This window comes from Pezoporus wallicus, unplaced genomic scaffold, assembly GCF_028554395.1.
Source record: "Pezoporus wallicus isolate ANWC-B61680 ecotype Strahan unplaced genomic scaffold, APGP_CSIRO_Pwel_v1 contig_6401, whole genome shotgun sequence".
NCBI classification, from domain to species: Eukaryota; Metazoa; Chordata; class Aves; order Psittaciformes; family Psittacidae; genus Pezoporus; species Pezoporus wallicus.
Genome location: NW_026638608.1, coordinates 3,811,546 through 3,833,514, shown reverse-complemented (window position 1 = coordinate 3,833,514; position 21,969 = coordinate 3,811,546). Strand labels below are relative to the sequence as shown.

Genomic DNA, 21,969 nt, shown 5'->3' with positions numbered 1-21,969 from the left:
GACAGAAATGAAGTTCAACAGATAGAGGATCTTGAGAAATGTGGTGGATGGGTAAGAATGAATAGTTTCTTGGACTGTTGTTGTAAGTTCTCCTGCGGCAGCTAGTCTGAAGTCAGTTCAGCTCATGTGATTCAACCTGTTTTAAAGCATTGACAAAACTGGGATTGTCCATTGGTCTTACTACAATCCACAGCTGTAATGCTGTCAGCAGCTGGAATTTGAAAGCTTCAAGTAACAATTATTCATGGCACATAGGATATCTCTTCATATATTTTTCTAGCTTTTTTCAGTCTTGCCTAGAAATGAAATATTTCATTTCCATTCAGTTACCTGTTGTCTGATTTGTATTGATGTAACTAATTGTCTCTGTGGGAGTGAGTGTTAGTTATGATTATCTATCTTCAGTTTTGTATACAGCTGCCAGTTGCTGCTGGATAACAATATGGTTCCAACATTCATTCTCGTGATTTCTTATCACGCACTGATTCATCTTTGCTCTGTGGCCTCCTTTGATTAGATAACCGAGTTGCAAAGAACCATTTCCCAAGTGTTCTCTATTTTCTTTTCATTCTTTCTGTTCATCACAAGGCCAGTGCATCTTGAAGTGGACTGTGCTCTGAACCTCCTCAGCAGATACTGCTGCAACTTCTCAGCAGTTACACTCCCAAAGCATCTTCTAATCCCTCTCCAGGCTTTTTCCTTCCCTCTGTATCTAGTGGAGAAGCCACATCTCTGCATCTTTTCACAAAAGGCAAAGAATTCATCTTCCAGCAGCTACATTCAGAGTGACCTCCGTGGGATGGGCATGACTGCCTGTGGTCCAAGGCAATCCAGTTGGCTTGTCTTATAATGTGAGATGATACAGGAGTCCTTGATAAACACTGTAAAGCCAGCCTTCAAGAACTGAACCAACTCTAAACGTACAAAAGAAGATAAGAGCTGATCAGCTAAAGTCAGTGTCTGCCTCTTTCTCCTTATGTTTCAGCTCTTCTCACCAATCCTCTCAGTGCTTCCCTTTATCTCCTCCCTGGCTGGCTTGTTCCCTCTTACTTCATCTAGGTGGTGAACACAAATACTCTTAGAACACTTTCAGATGTAACGTATACACATTGAGTGAATACTGGCCTCACAGGATGTATTTCTGATCAAGAAAGACTTCAGGCAGAGTCTTAAGCACAACTCATCTAGAATAGTGGGCACATGGTGGTCAGTCACATAACTCGGTCATCTCAATCTTATTCTACACACTTCCTAACCTAGGAATTCCTTCTTCCTTGTGTCTACCAGTAGTCTTGTCTTCTTTTCAGGAAGCTACTCCTCCCACTCAATTCGTCTTGGGGACTCCCTGATGATTTATTCTCCTGTTTGCAGAGGAAACCTCTCAGCAGCGTAGCTAACCTAGTTTCTGTAGAGCTGCTCCTTCCCCAGCCCTGCTGTAGCCCCATGTTCCCCCTACAAATGGCATGCCAGCCTAAGGAGTCAATTGCTAGCACAGATACCTCCACCTGGGGGAAGCAGAGAACCACAAAGAGCTCCTCACTTCTGAAAGGTTCCCAAGTACTCTTCTGCTTCAGACAGAAAGCTAGCTCCTAAATATGCATGATCACACTCTGAGCTTAACAGTTGTACCAGCTCCAACACCAGTGTTGAACAACCAGAACTCGGCCTAAGACCTGATATGGGCAGGAGTTCCCCTCTAAAAGAGGCACTGTGTTGACTTGTGTTGTCCTATGTTCTGACTACAGCTGGACTGGCACCAACTTTGGGAAGCCTGATAAATTTATGAGCTCATGTGCACTCCCTCCATAAACAACTTTTCCATGTAAACACCAAGTTCTGTTTGTGTTTAAACCTCATACCTCCAATCTGTCTATCTTGTTTGTCCCAAGGAAGAATGGGACCCAAAGGTGGGGTTTCTCCTTGTAACTGTACATGACTTTGGGATCGATGCAATACAGTGGGGTTATAAAAAGCAAATGGCATGATGCTGTATAGTTTCATTGCTCTTGAAGTTGGAATGTTAAGTTTGTCTGTGCCACCAGGCTGCAATGCATGTATTCTCTTAATGAAGGCTGTGTTACATACATGTTTACTACAGTAGTGATTCCTAATTCTATAGTATTGGAGAAGAAAAAAATGAATATACCATTTCTAATAATATATAATATTAGCACGTAGTATTTATGCAGTAAAATGTATTGACTGCTTACGGTTGGACTTGATCTTTAAGGTCTTTTCTAACCTAGCTGATTCTACGATTCTATGAGGAAAGCAGAAAGGTGCTGTATACAACACCATGGCAGACTGAATTTTGAACAAAAATGGAAATGCCTGCTCTTAAAGGAGTGAATCAGTGCTGAATAAAGTCCATGCTGAGAAACAGAAACCTATTTTATTTAGTCTCCTCCAAAGATGTTTAGTGTAGCTAAAAAATAACCTGCTTTGAGACACTAAAAATCTGAGTTGGCCCATGTGATATTCAGATCTGTGGCCCAAAGCCTGCCAGCCCAGTGCAAGACTCCCTGCTCAGCAATTGTTCTGCAAAGTTTAAAATGAAGGTCTTGATCCTGCTTAGCAAATCTGCATGGTATAAAGTTGAGCTAAACCAGAGCCTTGTTAAACAACATAAGGCTCAGCACTGGCTCGGAAGCTTGCTCATGCTGTATGGGACTGAGACTCAAAGTAGAAGCAGGTAAAAAAAGCTTGGAAGAGCAAAACTTTCCTCTAGCTCCATCACTCAGGCTCTTACATGCTGAAAAATAAACAGCCCCCAGCTTTTACAGCAGCAGGACTTGGAGTGCACTATTGGGAAAGCCACTAAACCTTTGAAGGAGGTACCTTTGGCAATATTTTATAGGCACTCATCTCCGTAGCAGGAAAGCCAGTGCTGGAGAGAGACATCTTTAACAAATAAATAATAGTTTATGAAGTCACTTGTCTCCACAGCAGGAAATAAAGTAGGGGGTGGGCAAGGAGGGTGGTGGGGTGACAAAGGAAGCGAAACACAAAACGTTACCCTCACAACCCCTCTGCTCCACCAGGGCTGTATTTATTTAAACCACTCTTCTCCTAAGACAGATGGAAAAAATAATTAAACCAGCCACCCAGCCCTGTTATTAAACCCCTTTCTGACCACCAGGGATACGATTAACCTGGCCACCATAAAAACCCAGTCCCCTTCCCTCAAAATAAAGAGCAAAACACAAGCAAGAGTGAGACATGGAGCAGGGCAGGAAGGAAATTAAGAACCTGCCTCCAGGGAGGTGAGAATATATTTTTTAGAGTACCTGCTGCAAAATCTGACAAGAGAATCCTGGTAAAGGGTAAATATTCAGTTTATCTCAACCAGGCCTTGAGGGCTCCAGGAAAAGAATCTTGCTCTTAGACAATGAACTTGGCGTAGAGATGCTGTGTGGAACTGCTATAGCAGAGTAAGGACAATACAGAGCCATTTGTGAGGACAGAATGGCAAGATACAAGTTGTCCCAAGCTTTCCAAGTTTTTGCAGCTTGCCCAAATCTGTCCCTTGTGCAATCATGGAGACAGTTCATGATAGGCAGCTCATCCATTCTTTTTGCGTAATTCAGTCGACTTTTCTGCTGCATGCCTCCTGCTGCTTCAAGGCATTCCATGCCTACGGAAGGCCAAAAGCTTCCCTCCAAATATCTGTCTTCATTTATACAATTCAATGGCAGTCTGGAGTTCTCCAGTTGATTACATGGCACCATGGCAAATTTAGGCCCATGGATCCTGTTCTCCCCTTTACTAATGCCCTTTCATTGTCACTGGCACCTTAGTTTTCAGTCCAAACCAACCTCCCCTTCCACCAGATCAGAGGCATGCAGGACAAACAGCCTTCATCCCCTTTGACTCTCCTGTGATGTCTTAAACTCCACTGTCCTGCCTGTCATCAGAACTGTAGGAAAACCAAGAAATCTTAAACCTATCTGTGCCTATTCATATGCATTCTCGTGGGCACTGTGGCTATAAAACCAGATGAAACCAACCAGCTGATTAATAGAAAGAACAGGCTTTAGGTATAGAACACTTTGCACTTAGAGGAGGAGTTTGTACTGGAGGCATCACTGTACTTAGATACTGACTTCGTTGTGTTATTTCCACTTTATTACTAAACTTACCCTTTCTGAATGTGTGTCTACTGACATTTGCTCCTGACTGCAGCACTTCATTTATTAAGACTACCCCTGGGCAAAAGGAGATCAACCAGAATCACTATGTAGAAGGCTTTTCATCACAGCAGTCTGACTGAAAAATGTTATGAATAGTGCCTACCAGTGCATAATGGTGACAAGAAGCCATGCCAAATGTGGCAGCCTAGAACAAGTAGCTGCCAGGATAAAATAATAGTCATCTCTATGGTGTAAGATCTGTCAGCTTTTCAAACCAAAGACTTCCATTCCATGATTGCCAAGGAAGCCCTTTGCACACTGTCATCCTTGTATAGTATATAAGGAACCACTGAAAATGCTTTTAGTATCTTGTGAGAACACACGTACAGAAAATATTCCTCAATGACACTTAAAATGACCTGGAAAAATGGATGACAGGTTTTCTTACCTTCTATTACCCACAGATATGAATGTTCTTATTCTCCTTCCCTTAGGGAAAACAGGAGACCTTACTGGCTTAGTCATATGTTGCTACTGTAGAGCAAGCTTGTGATTAGTATTCCCTGTGCTGTGATAGGTGCTGGCCGTAGGAGGGTAACTGATACCAGCTCAAGTAAAGAATGAACAAAATCACTTGTTGTATGGACAAAAGGTCTCCACTTGAGTTGCCACAGTGATAACTGATTATAGTGTTCTGTAAAAACAGAAAAGAGATACTTGGAGTATATGCAAGAGGAACATAAAGCCCAGACAGACCATTTGCTATAGAGAAAAGGACTTCAATAGGGCACCTTTTTGAAGAAAAAAGGGAAGAACAATATTAGCATTGCATAGGTCAAAATCTCACCTACTCCCTTACTAAGATGAAGTTTAGAGTCTCTTAGAAGAGCTGAACAAGCTTCATAAGCACTACATTACTGGTATATATAATAATAGATACTTTGGGCTTTGATAACTAGACTACTACATGTGATTGCCCATGCTAGGGAGACTTAGACTAGTAGAGTGTGGTTCAGCAAAGGGGCACCGAGTTGGCAACTTGTGATTGCATTTATTGCTGGGTCAGCAAATGAAGTGTTTTGAGACTTTGTCCCTCTCTATGAAATGACGAGGCAAATGGGCTTCCTTTGTAAGACATACATTGAGAAATATTGATAAAAAGTGTTAAAATGAGAGGTGAATATTATTGTACAGCTGAGACTGGATTTAAAGCATTACAGGAGCATACAGTCTAGGTGGAAATGGGAATATCTGCTAACTGAGCTGCATGTGAAAGTCTCATAAAAGTATCTTTCATGACTATGTAGAGATGACAGCATCCTAATTTTAATGTCCTGTCTGGATGGCTGCTGTACAGCCATGTGCATTCTGTTCAGTAAAGTTTAGGATATGTCCACAGAGCTGTTCTAATATCTAGCTATGTTTAAACTACCTAACTATCTAAATAGTTATAATTTATATGCATTGTATCACATCCTCAGCAGGGATCACTAGTCAATATCTGAGCCTTAGCATGTGAGGGAGGAACTGCCCTTGCCAGAATTTCAGCTTATGGTTGTTGGCAATCAAAGGATTTCTCTCCTGCTGCTCTGACAACCAATCTGTCCATCTGGCAAGCAGTTATTAGAGTTGTGGGCTGGCCCTGCTCACTGGTATTGTATCATCACTGGTATTGTATCATCACTTGTAGCATTCATCTCCCTGCTTGCAGGGATAGATCTCAAAAGAGAGATTTTGAGGGTTTTAATCAATTTCCTGAGTTCTGCCCATCAACAGTGTCTTCATTTCCTGCCACTTTATAAACCAGGGTTAAGTTACAGTCACAGGCTTGTTCTGGGTTATTCTAAATAATCCCACAGAGCTGCTTCAAGTTTACACTCATCTGGGATCCTGCTGCAAAGGCTATGGGGATTGATGGGAATCTTCACCAGACTTTATATCAGGTCTCCCAGCCTTGATCCTACGTTGTTCAAATATACCAGAATTTTACCATTCGCTCGAATAGAAGCAGGCATAAAAGCCTAATGCAGCAGCAGCTCAGCCTTCACCCTCTGCGTTGTTTGTGGGTAGGAAAAAAGTATCAGAGCAGTTGGAAAACTGCTGTCTTTGCAATCCTGTACTGAATGAATGTCATACCTTCTGCATTTCAGCAGCTTCATTTAGTATTCAACTAAGAGCTAGTGGGTGCTGCTTTGTTTTATGTGAAAAAATCCAATTTTTGAAGTCTGTGAATAGAAAAGAAGTTAATGTGTACATGAAGACTTTCTGTATTTGGCTCTTACTGAGGTATTTCTGATAACCTGGAGTTTGGCTTCTATGGAACAAAATTATGCCTAAGATTTTAGTCTTGGGACTGAAGTATGCTTACACTAGTTGTATCTTGGAGAGTTATGAGGGATTTGACTGGGATGTTAAGTTCATGTGCATTTGAAATCAGAGCATTTATTGCTCTGATTTCTATGATTTAAAATGAGCTTCTAAAACAAGTTTCCACATTTATTTATTGACATGACTTCCTTTGACAGCTTTATCTCACTGATACCCAGGTCACAGAATCACAGAATGGCTTGGGCTGGAAAGGACCCTAAGGCCAGCCAGTTCCAACAGGGGCGCCTCACACTAGAGCATGTTGCCCAAGGATCTGTGATCCATCTATGCACAGGGTATTGTGTTTACAGGCATCACCTGATATGACAACTATGCCTTTTGTTTTTAAGTAGGTTTGGTGGGTTTTCTTTCTTTTCTGTGTTATTTGGTAGGTGAATAATGAGACGCTGAAAGCAGACAGTCCAAACCAGCACATACTTCAACCAGTGATGGAATCATGGGTGATACTGGGGAATTAGTGTGGTAAAACCTGTGCCAGTCTACATAACAGAAAATCACTAAATAGGAGTTTCCCAACATGAAAAGCAAGTGATTACAACACTGTGAATGTATCTATATTAATGCCGATGTTATTTAAATAAAATATCCTAGTGAGGACTTTCATTTTTGTGTTATAGTGCAGTGGGATTGCTCATACTCAGGCAAGCTTAAAACATTTTGATGCTGTCACCATCTCTTTCTCAACTATTACGTATAATTTTGTTCTTTACTTTAGCCCATTCCTGACAGACAATTCAAGGAGATGGCTTGAGTGTGTCAGGAAAGAATCTTTCTGGGAACTGATATTTAACCATGATCTTCTGCTCACATCAACCAGCCGTTTGTCCATGAATTCCTGATAGCTTTTCACAACATACTCTAACTTGAATTTAACATTCTTTCCTCTTCATTTTTTTAATCACCTTTGGGAATTATACCAAAACTAACAAGGCTGGGATCCCAGTTTTCTTTAGAGAGAATGTGACGAGCACAAACGTCTGCTTTGGTGTAAAGATTCCTGCTCTTCAAGAAAAAAAGTGTTAGAAAGCAGGAAACCCTGGGAAAAAAAGTTATTTTATGGGCTTCTGGAAACTTGGGGCACCTTTAATCAGCTCTCAGGCATGAGGGGACACAAAACTATTCCTTCTGCTTTCAAAATACTGTGCATGGTCAGAAGTTTTAAACCCCGCTGTAAAGCATTACTGTGACGAATCAATACTAGTGTGCCATTTGAGTGAAAAATACATTATCTGGCATATGAATAAGGATTTCAGGCAGAGCAGCCTAATTAGAACATTTATGTATCCATCTACTTTATACCATAATAATAAACTGAAATAATAAACAGCATGTGAAAATGGATTCTAGGAACCCAATCTAATATGTATTTAGTTCAACATAATCTTTCCATTGGCTTCAGTAGTAACCATTGTACATGCTGGAGCGCTAAGGAGTATTGAAATGAAGAGATATGATAAAAAAGAGGAATTTGTCACTGGAGAGGATGCTGACATTTATTCAACACACAGAAATCCTAAAACTCTCCAAGACTCAAAGTAACACATGTTCCTCCTTTCATTATGGGTATAGTTTAATTTAAAGTGGCTGTGATTCACTGAAGCACTTAACCCTGTACTTGACTCTATGGAAGATCCTAAAGCACACTACAGTCAAGTAAGGTCTGTGCTTAAATTCTTTGGCTGCACAGCAGCAGATTTAAATTCATAAGCACCAAAATCTACTACACAAACAGATGTCTAAAGGCAAACTGTTAACATAAAATTAGTTTTTTTTTTATATTTTCCAAACAAATATCATGGACAAAGAGCATGTAAAGTGAAGTACTCAGATGATGTGAAATAAATCAAGGTTGCCTCTGTACAACTGCACCTGTAACAGTGTACTCAGCCACAGATGGATTTATGATAAAGCTGCTGCCAGACACTGTGCTGGTTTTCCTACCATTTTTACCACTTCTTGTTCAAGCAAATGTCCTAAATGAGTAAAAAATCCTGGAAAATTCTGATTAGGAACTCAGGGATAAAAAGGCATGGGAATTTGAAGAAAATGAAGCTCAGAACCTATGTGAAGATAGTTTATACAAAGCACTTTTGTAACTGAATAACTGATCATGCAGCAGTCTGATTCTCTTTTTCCTCCATAACTGTCTAGGAAATAATAACTACTCCTATCTCCTGGTTTGGATATGTAGATCTTACACTGTCTCTTGGCATATTACTGGGAAAAACTTCAGACAAAATTACTCTAGCAACAGCTCGAGGACAAAATGCATACTTGGATTTGGAGTGATTTTTTTTGGAAGCAGTATGGAGAAAGAAAAGTTGATGATTTTGATTTAGTTCATCACAAGAATATGTAGGTATTCATAAAGTTTTCATTCAGCCTTATCTCGAGATAAACCCCAAGATCCATTCAAGGGCAGTGTTGGTAGCTCCTAGTCGTCCTTATGCCTAGTGTCTGAAATTGCAGCTCCCAATAATTACTGTGTGAGATGAACATAAGAATCAGTGGAATATGAGATTGATTTCTCCACAGAATTCCTAAAAAGGATTTGTAATTTAGTTGCACTGATAACCTGGGGATAGACAAGGTTAACAGAACCAACAAAATAAAGATGAAGAAAGGGAAGGAAAGGGAAATAATTTTACATCTATAAAGAAAGAAAAGGCTGTAACTTAAATCTTTTGTTTAAAGATCTTGCTTTGGTTACTAGAACCATAAGAGGCATGATGTGATAGCAGGTTTATTCATTTCTAATTATGGACATAGCTTAATCTGCAAGTCTTCCTCCCGCTCTGCTAACTGCCCCCCCTCCCCTTTTTCCTCCTGTCCCCTGGGGCAGCACTGTGGTAGGGCTCAATCACTCTTTTATTAGTTGTGATATACTGTGGCTAATTCCCTTAATCTGGACCTTGCTTTCCTATAAAGCCCAGACCTCAGGTATTGAATTTCCCTGATCAAAGTGCAAGCAGTGTGGGACACAGCAATCCCCACTAAACAGGGGAGCTTGGGAAAGCTCGTAAATGGAGTAAAAGAAATACACATACACACACACACTCACAAGATGGTGCAATCAATTGGTAGAACAATCACGTGTGAAATATTACTGGCTCCTTAAAGTGCTGGTTCTGGGATTTACTGCAGTGTATTAATCTGCTATGCTTAATGCATTGACCTTTCCCCCCTAGCAATTCAGTAGACGGTGCTTGAATTGCCAGAAGCTAATACAATGGATTAGGAGCAGAAAGAACCCACCATATTGAAATGCCATGGCAGCACTAAACCATCTGACCAGCAACTTCTCCATCTTTCTTAATAGATAGTGCCAGACAATGTGGCTACCACAGAAAGGCCTGTATTGACAGCAGAATTTCTGGAAAGGGAGATAGTGGAATAAAGGTTTGCTATAAAACAATAGCAAAGAGCAGTCTTGTGACTGAGTCACGAGACAGGGATTTAAAAGAATTTGGTTTATTCCATGTAGTCATCACCTCCTTGTGCGTGATCTTAGGCAAGACAATTCACTTCTCAGCATCGTGTCTTTCCTATCTGTAAAATTGGGATTATGGTGCTTACCTGACTTTCTCAGGGGCTGTGGGAAGGCTTTGTTCATTGGCATTTAAAAGGCATTTTGGGATCACAGGATTGAAAGTGTTACATATTCATGCAAAATAGTATGATATTCAATTCATTAAATATCCATCTGGATGGAGAATGGAAAAGAACCTCCCTTCATACGTCTACCAGGAAACCCAATCATTAATATAAAGCCTTTCTTTTGAAGGTATTGTGTTCACTTGAACTAAAGTTAGCTTAGATCTAAAAACAAGTGCTATACAGACTTGCAGAAACATGCAGAATAAATGATATGGAGGGCAACGTGTATCTATAATGGTGAGATAATCAAACGTCCTTTTCCTGTTTCCTTGGCTATTCAAAATCTCTACATTTCGTGTACAGAAACCCCTTTAGAATTAAATTTCCAGTGTTAACTCTTCAATGTCATCTTTAACTATTCCATATAATATAACAAAAGGTTATACAGTGCTACTGAATTTGAGAGGAGTGTCCAAAAACCTCGTAAAGGAGATTATTCTAAGTAATTGCTATCAAATACTATTAAATCTGAAGAGCGTTAAGCCCCCTCCACCCGCCTGCACAGGCACTCTCATTTAGGATTAAAGGGACCTTTAGTTGATTTGGTTTACTTCAATACAAAACAAATGAGACTGACCTGAATTAAGGCCTCTTCAATACTCAGGAAGTGTCTACACAGGGATTTATTGTGTTTTAATTGTCCACTTCAAAGGTTAATTTGGATACTTTTCCTGACATCCTCGGGAGCTACACAGATTGTGTGTCATATCTGTACAGTGGGGCACAATTTAGAGTTCAGGGCTCTGAATATACATTCAGGATCTACCGCTTCAGTGAGCTGAATGATGCTGTGTCCTCCTCAGAACTCGAATATACTTATAATGATGAATAATGGTATGCTTGGCTTCACCAAACTTTGGTTATCTAAAGTTAGATCTCCCGTCTGAGTTTGTTGCATCTACTCATTCAACAGAAAGATGTGCAACCCTAGAAGATAACAAAGCCATCATGGTATGCATCTCTGAGGTTGGTGTTATATGATTGTCTTAAGTCAACATGAGAGGAGACTGTCCCCAAAAAGTTCACCTTCTATTCTCTTGTCCCTAGCAGCATGCTTCACCATGCCAGCAAGCATTCATACAGCTGCGTAACAAATCGAGTCCAGAAACAGATCCAGCTAAAACCAACTCTGAACAATAACAACAAGAGAGAGAAAAAGATTAGTTACAGAAGAGTCAATGCATGATGACTCAGGCAGACTTCAATTGGTTGTGCAACCGTGGCATAAAAGGAGCAGGGTTAATTGTTTTCCAGAGATTTCTTTCACTTTACCAATTATACAAGCTTTGCAAGTTAGTTTATAGCAAACACCTAATGTAAGACAATTGAAGAGAAAGAAATCTAACCCCAAGAAATCATACCTGTGCAAGCTCCTGGGAATGGAATTAGGTCTGAGTTTCTGAGCAATATTTATACCTCATTCCTTGTGGTTAAGAGTCTTTTCTTCAGTTTTTCACAGCAGGTGCTGGCAAAGACTGTTGGAAGCTCCCTTTTAAGTGCCAAATTTATTGGACCTTAAAGGGACCTTAAAAGGTTAGTACCTTCAGTACCTTAAAAGGTCTTCAGAAGCACTGGGATCCCATCCTGTGAAAACCATCCCTCATGTAGGCCACTCAAAAGTGCTTACCAGCTTTGAAACTCTTGGCCCTATCTAAAAGGAGTTACATTCATGTAAACTGATGTTTTAATAATAAGCCAATGCACGTATATTTTAATCCAGCCACATGAATATCAGGAAACATCTTTATCTGTGTGGCAGTGACATGTGACACATTTTGAACAACACACTGTGCATTTCAAGAACATCCTGACTCAAACCATTGCAGCCAAAAGGCCAGAGTGCTCAATTTGAATGGCTTTGAAACCAGAGCCCTTCAAACCATAATTCAAGAATTTGGGAATACTGAAGGCCAGAAGAGATGAATGGCTTCACACCGAGAAGGGATCTGAGCAGAAGGGATGTCACAGGGCCACCAGGGACAGTTGGGAATTTGCCCTGGTGGGTTGTGGGCCCTACTGCTGGCAGCCTGACATCAGCCACTTGGAATGCCAGTAATATAACACCCCGGCGACACTCAGGGCTCCTGCCGTACAGCTTTATTGCCCTGCTTCCACTCTCTCTGGTTTATATCGGATTGTGTTTTCCAAAGACAGGCAATAAAGAGGGGAGGAGGGGAAAGGGGATTTATAGCCTGCTAAACTAAACTTCCCTGGGCTTGCTGTCCTCTGTCCCAGCCCTCCTCTTGCTGCCCTGACTGGTGTGGAGGAACAGGGCTTATAGCAGGGTCTCGGGGTGTGAAGGACGAGGCTTGTCAGAGACTACTTGGGTTGTCTTCTTGGGAGGTCAGAGAGCATACACCGGTCATCTACCAACTCAGTTGCTTCAATGCACCAGGCACTGCACCATGCTGGCATGGAAAAGCACACAGGTCTTTTCATTTGCTAATAATCTGGAGCCCGGTCTCAAATGGCATACTTAAAATTTGCCACACAAGGCTCTCGCTGTTCCTGGAACAAGTTAAGACTTACAAAAGTCTTAGTACTTCTGCTTCTGTGAAGCAATTGTCACGGTCTCTCCCTCAACAGATTTAATGTGACACTTTGACTTGCCACATGCGTGATTTCAAGCATGGTACCATGTGGCCTGGGATCTTTATAATACAGATAGAACCAAGACGGAAGTTATTAGAACGTGAAGATGAAACAGCTGGTCCTGATGAGGACATCCAGAACACCACTGTGCCAGTGGTTGTGGCATATTCTGCCACTGGGGATGGGGAAGGCTCTGTCACAGGAAGAACCATTTCTACACAGCAAATACTTGGTGAAATGCTCACCTAAGGCATAAATCCCTAAAAGAAAGATTTGGGTTTTTTTTTAACCTGAGAGGGCTACTCAGTGGAATACTCATGAAACTCCTGCTGTTCACAGTTTTTAAAACATCCAGTTTCTACCAGTATTTTCTGGGAGACAGGATAAATAAATGGAACTCTTCCCTACTGGGGAAAGTATGGTATAGAGCTGACAGAGAATGGGTGCAAAGCAAACTTGTGAAACAAGTCACTGCATTCAGTGTGGCAGGTAAGTAAGGGGATGGACAAACAGCAGTAAAATGCAAGCACATGCCACAACATATAAACAGTGACATTAGTGTGCCTTAAACAGCGAAATCAGTGTGCTCTGCTATCCTATGATAAAACTGTTGGGTGTCTCTCAACTGCCTGTCATGGGCAGACATTTTAAAGCAGCTCTTACTAGTGTGATGTCACAGTGCCAGGTCCTCCCCTCTGGTCTCTTATTCATGGCTTCCCGATCACCTCCACCTCTGGCAGCTGCCCTGGCTGAACACAGAAGTGCAGGAACAGCATGGAGTTTAACGCACTGCCTCAGCTTCTCTGGTGGTGCAGTTCAGCTGCATGCCACATGGCATGCCAATGACACCAATCAAAGAACCACCCAACATTTAGGTTAGCAAGGTTGTTTTGCCTTTTTAACCTTCCATCACGAACTAAAATGCTATTAACTGTATTATTAAAAGCCGCACAATGGACATGGAAGTTCACTCTCCATGGGATTTTGCAGTATTACATGTATTACTTTTAGGGAGAACTTGGTTGCAGCTCAGTCTGAGGGACTGCTGTACGTAGGGGGGGAAATCTGTCTGGATACTGGTTATTTCTCCCATTGCATTTGCAAGCTGAGGCTGTGTTTTCACAGGAAGTAGGTGGATTGCTCCAACTTCAGCTTTTCTGATACAGCAATTCCTTGTAAATGGTCTCCCTACAGGTCTTGAAAGGAAAACACTACTCAGGCCAGGTCCTTGTGTTTTTATACTTCCTTATTATCCATTATAAGGAGAAAAAAAAAAAAAAAACACAGGGTGAGGGAGCGGAAGGAAAACTTGCATATTACGTACTTATGATTTCTCTACACCTGTGTACTTACACTACCCCCTTTTCTTCTTGAGAGGCCAAAGTCATCATGATGGCATTTCACTATATGCATTCAGAGATAGTGAGGAAAGGGCAATATTGTCTATTCAAAGATACTTCTTTTGCAGATGATGGAGTGGCATTCAGAAAGCTTATGGTACTGAATTAAGTGGAATGACTGTGTGAGGTCAACTTGGAGAGGGAAATCATCACCTGATAGGAAGGAACAGAGAAATACACAAAACATTTGAACATCCTGCAGAACCCACTACTCTTCTTGAGTGTCTGTCCTGACTTCAAACCCTGTGGGATGACATGGGAGCAAATGCACCACTTCATTTCAGCAGGATGTGATCACATTTAAAATACAGCAATTGTATTAAAGGTGCACATGAAACTGTGAGCAATAAGTTGCTCCTGAAGAGCAGCAGGGCTCTGGAGACTCTACTAAACACAGTTTTCCACTAAGTAAATTTAATGTCCAAAGGTGTTTAAGTTGGGAGGGATCTATTTTGTGCTGCTATGGAGAGTAGTAAGAGACCTCAGATGTTGTTAAGACACTGAAAACTAATCAATATTCATACCTAAATCCAAGCTTCACAAAATTTCAGGGAATGCAACTCTGATGTCCTCTGTGTTGCATCACACATATGAAAGGCTTGAAACTGCATCCAAAACTCAAAACTTCAGTGAAACAGAAGCTGAGTATCTAGAATAGGGTCTACATTTTGTTGCAATGATAGGTCATGCTACATGCAAATGTGCCACCTACAAATTAATCCCTGAAGACAATTTCGTTTTGCAGATTGGTAAGCAAAGATAACGCTGAAATAATTCCAACTTCTTTTAGAAGAGGTGCAGCATAAATTGGCTAAGGATCCACTTTTTCACTTGTTAGTTCCTGGAAGAACAAGTGGACACTTCTAACTAAATGGGCATTGCTCTGTTATTCAGCCTTAACACATTTATTCAGGTCTCCTTAAATTCAGAGGAACAGCAAGAGAGAAAGGCACCATTTATACTCCAGAATCACAGGCTAAGTGTAAGTGGGAGTTTTGCATGTCTGTCACTGATCATCTCCATGGGAATTCATTTTATTGTTTGTAAGAATAGAAGTGCTCTCCTGGTTTTCAAACATTACTATGGCTTTCTTTTATTCTCATGCAAGTTTCATATTGTACTTCCTCTTTCTTCTCAAAAATTTCTCTTAACACAGACCTCTCCAAAGATACTTGACAAGCACACTGCTCTTTAAGCCATGAAGGAATCTCAAACTTATCTTGAATGCTTCCATGATTCCAGGCCTAGCCTGGCAATACATGAGTTACAGCACTATGACCTGCCAGGTTTTCAGTATGTAAATCCAATATAAACATCTCTCCCACCTTCATGTTTTTACTTCCTGATTGCCCTGCATTGTATCTAATGCATTTAAGAATTACTTCATCTGAACTAGTTCTGGTGGAATAATGAAAACAAATCCTGGATCCACCTCCTCCTCTATTTCTGCTGTTTATTAACCCAAGGTGATTTAGGACGTCCTTGAGTCTTACAGCAATTGAAATTTATATTGGGAGCTGTGTGCTTTGGGACATGTGGAAGAGGTTATTTATTCCAAAGAGCCATCCAGCAATGATGATGTCATATATAAAATACCAAATCAACTCTGTTTGCTACCAAATCACTGCCTCAAGTTTCCTATATGTAGTGGCACCTGCTGATAAACAGGGTGCATGTATATGATCAGCATATATATTGCTTCATTTTTATAAATACTTCATATTAGTTTTCATTCTTTTATTTTTGGCCTTTTTTAAACCCCTGTTAGCAAACTGTTGCAGTTTTATTTGCAACAGGCAAAGATTTACGGTAAACAAGTTCCATCTCAGTCTAAATGCAGCTCACTCATGGAAAGCTAAACCCCCCGGCAGCTCTTTGACTGCTTCATTTGCATGTACAATAACAAATGTCAAGAGTTGTGAATGAAGTGATCCACAATGAGGATATTTTTCTGTAGTGCCTTATTCAGACGTTTGAGTTTGAAAAAATTCTGCCTGAGTATCTGGCATTATTGAGGCCTTTTTCAGAGCCGTTTCAAAAATTCATGGCTTCCTCCTCAGACTACCAGTATTCTGACTTTACTCTTGGTTTTGAGGCAACATGCACTGGTAACAAGTAGAGATATTTACTACACTATGGTTTGTTACAGCTTGTTGCTGAGAAGGCTAAATATCCTGGAAAAATGCTGTAGGACCATGCATTGCTGTATTAAAATGCATATGATTACTGAAGATGCCATTTTTAATCATGGCACTTTCACTCTTGATTCTTGACTCAAAGCATCACTCTTTTGGCATATGATTCAAGGAGACTTAAAAACCTATGGGGAAGATTCTTTCTGACTTTGAGTACTGAGTTAGATCCTTTATAGTACTGAGCTATTTGTAAGTGGATTGTGACATTCTGAAATATCATATTATGCATTATTACTTGTAGATGCTGGTGTGTAATATTCCTCACTGTAAATAATTCATAATCTCATAATATGCTGTGAATAACCCATCTGCAAATCCACCCGAAGTGGGCTAGTTACAGGACTCAGGTGATGTGAATACCATACACTCACTGGTCACTGAACAGCACATTCCAAGTATGTTATGAACAACTGTACCATTCAGTGTGAGCTTTCTGCAAATATTCAGATATTAAATTCTCCCTCTGTAGCTACAGTGCTATATAACTTGAACATTCACTGGCCTACAGAGTATTCTGCTATGGTTAAGTCCATAATTCTTTCAAAATTCTAGGATATGTTTGTAGAAACATTACTCAACACGTAGTTATAATAAGTACAGGAGTGGGGTTCACTGCCAGAGAGGTGGTTAGAATATTATTGGGATATAATGAGAGTAATAGGTGTGAAATAGTTATTTGCTACCTTGGAGCTTCGGAAGGAAAGAAGATAACAAGCGTAAAGAGGGAAAACGCTTTCAGTGCAAGGGTGAAGAAGTCACTTTGTGGTGTAGTCTGAAGGAGAACAGTCTGCACTGGGTGCGGACCCGCATACTTTCTTGCATAACATCCTGAAGGCAGAAGTGGTACCACTGGTCTTTTAATAATTCTATTTTAATTTACACCAATCTTTCTTTTATATCTCTTTCACTAGGATGCTACAGGCAGTCACCCGCTCTAAGCAAGCACATGCTTTTAACATGGTCTTCCCCACACTTTTCTTTGGAAGATCTTACCAATTTTTTCCCCTCAAAATGCATTGCTTCCTAACATTTGCTTTTCTCCATTCCCTTAACTTCAAACAAAAAAAGCATATTATGTCCCTATAACAGTATAATATCACCTCTAGGGAAGAATTTGGCTCTTAGGTGTTTCTCTCCTACTTCTTTAATTCTTCTCTTTATAGATTTCCCCTATGCCAGTTCCTCATCTGTTACTCCTTCTCTTGCATTCACTTTTTATTCCCTTCATGGATCAGAATCTTTCCTATATCTGCTACAGCCTTCTTAAGGCATCCATGTATGGTTAAAGGCTCCTATTAACAACAGAGATTGTTTGTATGACCTAATTAGATTTCCACAGAGACAGCCTTAATAGGCCCTTTTGGTTTTTTGGATTGTCCGCAAAGTAATAGCGCAATGGCAGTGTTCATTTTGCTTGGCTGTATCAGGCCATATATCACATCCTTTTCCTTCCAGTCCTTCAAATAAGCTTGTCTCATTCTTATTTTGGTTTCAAATTATAGATTATAAATTTCACTTCTCTCCACTTTTCCTCTATAATTTGACCCCCAGCTGTTGAAACTACTTCAAGTGATTCCCCCTGCCCCAGCATCCACCCCCATTGCTAAGGGTTTCATATGAAAGTCAGCCCCAGGTTTAGGAACAAATGACGTCCCCCAGACCAGCTGTGTCTAATAAAAACCCAGCCTCCAACTCTCACTTCCCTTCCTCAAAAGGATAAAACTGATTTGAAAGTGCTGACGATAAGATACATGGGAATACAAAATCTCCTTCAGTCAACAAACCAAAGCTGTGCACTCTGACATCATTGTATCCTAAAGAAATGATGCTGTCAGTTCCTCCACTGACCTATAACTAGAAGTTATTATGCTTGTCCTATAGAAAGGACATTTGTTCTTTTAATTTAGCCTTGTTTAGTCTGGCTAGAGCTATTTTCATTCCTGAAGTGCCATAATGAACACTAGAAAATATGGGTTACCCTCTAGGCTCCATTAGAATCAATACCGGTGTTGTGGAAAACACTTACTGGCACTGGATGACTACTTGAAAACCACATTATAGTAACACTGCGGAGTACCTAAACCAGGACAACAAGATGACATTCCATCAGGAATGACCCTGCAGTGCCTGTTGTACATGCAGACAGGACTGGTAGGTGTCACGAGCCTACAGTACTTACCCTTACATGCCAGATGTCTGGGCGGGTAGACCCAAGTTTGCCCATGCAACCAAGTACAGCTGTATCAGAGAAGAGATGTTTCAAGTCACACCATTGCCGGGGCTGCCCAAAGAGAGCAGAAATGATCCTTATGGCTGAGTATTCAAAAATCTTCAGTTTCCCTGTCATCAGCCAAAGCAAGGTATTCTGTAATACTTAGTGCTGCAGACAAAAATACTAACTTGGATCTTTGTTATTTTTGTTGCCCACTGGAGATTTATTCTGTTCAGCATATTTTAGCTTCTCTAAAAACCTGCACCCCTCCCTCTTTTCACCATTTTCTCTATTCTACCTGGATGGCTTTGGATATTTCTCTAGACATGTTTGATTGAGAACATTTTATGGAACTCTCACATGTGACATTTTTGTAAGATTTTTGTATATCTGAGTCTTGGTCAATTTAGAGATACCACACTCTTTTTTAGTTCCATTTTATCTTTCAATTCCCAGGTGAAGCCAGCAGATAAGGCTGGTCTGAGAAACAGTCCAGAATCTTTTTTAACTTCAGAAGAGGTTTCTTTTTTCAGCTATGGAATGAGGAGACTTAACTGCAAATTTAATGCCTTTGTTACTACTATACAGTGTGAAAATTTTGATGACCAAAAGGAATAAATATATCAATGCTCTATTCAAATTCTGAATGAAGGCTGCTCTTTTCCATTCCCACATTTCATTAGGGCCATGATTCTGTAGATGGAACCCTTCCTTGTAACTGAAAACTGCTTCATTTCTATGAATTCAGTGGGAATCAAGGTCACTTATCGCCTTCCAGAGAGTTCTGAAGATGTTATACACATGAACTCTTAATTATACACAGGTGAACAGCCTACGCAAGACAGCTGGCAAATCACAGGCATTCTCACACCTGCTAACCCACATGCATGGTTCACGTAGTGAGGTTCGGGAACTCTGGAGAGAGAATATCAGCTTGGTTTTGTCCTGGAACTGCTGCCTGCAGAGTATTCTGTACAATGTAATTACAAGTGACTGTAATAATAGGGCCTCTGTATGTTCCATTGGAAGACAGTTTCACATCTCATCATTAAGAAATGTTTCTGGTGCTCAGCTAAAACAAAGCAATATCCTCTCATTAATCAGAACTGCAGTCTTGCTTTAGTTTGTTGTGTCATTCCCACGTGACTGGTTCTTTGGAGGATACAAACCTGCAGTGATGTAGAATGATCCTGTGATAAGGAAAGCAGTACTGTGCATGCTAGAAGAAATAAGGTACAGGGACCTGCAGTCATCATTGAAAATCTGCAGAAATGAGTAACTCCTGTAGAGGACTGCAAAACCAGATATGTTGACACAATAGTTCACTGTCTTCTATTCCAGTGCCTACTACATCTCTTTCCCCCTTATTGCCTCAAAAAGCCCTCTCCTTTCTATTGTTGAAATCAGCTCCCTGGATCTATTAGGGAATTCCCTCCCATGCAAGGAGGACTTGCAGCTGAAGAGGTTTTACAAACCAGCCTCTCTGCTTTGTGTAGCTCACTGCAAATTCAATTTAGTGAAGTACAAGGATTTGATATTATGGTACAGAAAATGAATGTGAGAAGTTGTTCTTTACAACAGATCCTTCCACAGAGGAAGTCTTAGGGTTAATCCTATATACCTAAGACAGCAGAACAATCATATTTCAACTGATAGGCAGTATTTTCTGCTGCTGTGTAGAGGCAGCTTTTGGTAGGGAGGGTGCATTTTAAGTTTTTTTGTTTGATAAAGTCCAGAACAGTTCATTATGTAATTGGCTTCCAAAACGTTTGCAAGCCATAGTACCTCAAACAGGACAGTAGTATGCAATTCATGTGTAATTTTCTGCAGCCCAAAACCTGGGTATCTCAACTTGTTTTCAAGGTCAGCTACTTCACATATCTGCCTCCCTTAATCTCTTAATCATAGAATGGTTAATATTCATCTCTGGTCTACATCAACTCATCCAAACCAGTGGTTGGAACACTAAGCTTAATACCAACCTGCTTTCAAACAGTTCACCTGTACCACACAGGATTTTCATGTCTCAAACACCAGGTTAAAAAGAAAAGCAAGTTCTACCCCACAATATTCTAAAGCAATCCCTTGATTCAGGCACTGCATGGCACCTTCACCTCTTCCCGGGAGTGATATCAGTGGCAGCTGCTGGCACATTGTGGCATAATGTTAAACACAGGAAAGATGTTTGGGATTTCTAATGAGAGAATCTGTAAATATTTGAATGATTATCCACTGCAACACCCAGTATCACTGATCAATGGGCAGTGAGTTATTCAATACAGAGCAAGACACATGAAAATAAGCTTCAGGACAATGGGAACCCCAGGGAGAATTTTTCCGCTTTCAGGATATTGCCTCAATTACCTCTTGTGGTTTTGCTTTATTTCATTACAGCACACAGTACATGCTGATTTTAGTCCTATGAAATTATTTATGAGGAACCACCTTGATTCTTGCCCCTTTTCCTCTCAGTTTCCATCTTTATTGCTGTCTGAATGCTCAAGTCTTTCCCTCACCAGTGCAGACGAGGTGGAGCTCCCCACAACAGGAACAGAAACCAGGTCCTTTCATGATAACAAAATTATTTGGATCACTCTAAGCCAGAAGTGAGCTTAAAAATGCTATAAAGCTGGTTTTGCTTTTTTGGGAAGGAATTGATCCCTGTTCTTCTCCAGTGGACAGCAATGGAACTGTCAGCAAAGTGACAGCTGCTGGCTTCATCCATGAGTTGGGCCACTGATAGGGCACACTACTGGTAGCGCCATCCTCATCCCCTAGCTGAGAATGATCCAGTAGTAGAAAAGGATAAGTTTTACAGGATTCCAATACCATCAATCAACAGAATGACACTTGGGATTTCCCTTCTGCCACACACGAACACCAACACGACTTCTCCTGCCCCTGCCAGCCTGAGCCTCCTTCCCTCCCCTCATGGTGGCCTGCACGGAGCCGGCCACAAGGCTACACAGAAACAGAAAACCCTCCCCGGTGCAGGCGCCCCGCCTGCCTGCGGTATCCCTGCCATGGGAATGGGCACAGGGACACGTTACCTGCTGAAGTAGTCCTGAACCTGCCTTGAGCTGCTCGGGTTTGCTCCTCTCAGCGGGGCCCGTTCCTTCCCTGCCGGGATCAAACCCGCCCGCACCGGACGAGGGCGGCTTAGGCGCTCCTGAGGCGCGAAGCTGCACGCGGAGGGGCGGAGGAATACGGAGGCGCCGAGTAGCGGTGAGGCGGCCCGAGCGCGGCAGGGCGCAGCGGGAGAGGCGGGGCTGTGCGGCTCTGTGGGAGCCCGCGGGGCTGAGGCATGGTGTCCTGTGAGTGAAGAATGGAGGACAAGCCAGTAAGTTCAAAGCAAACGTGGCTTTTGTGCATTTGTTGTCTCTGAGGTGTGTGTC

General features: G+C 41.2%; 1 long non-coding RNA gene across 1 annotated transcript; it reads right to left on the bottom strand.

The window, feature by feature from the left end:
- Positions 1-11,072: 11,072 nt before the first annotated feature.
- Positions 11,073-21,701, bottom strand: LOC130600203 (uncharacterized). Its single transcript, XR_008972397.1, has 3 exons — positions 21,645-21,701; positions 18,542-18,643; positions 11,073-11,304 (listed from the first exon to the last, which is right to left on the bottom strand). It is a non-coding gene; the product is annotated as an uncharacterized LOC130600203 (long non-coding RNA).
- Between the last annotated feature and the right edge of the window lie 268 nt (positions 21,702-21,969).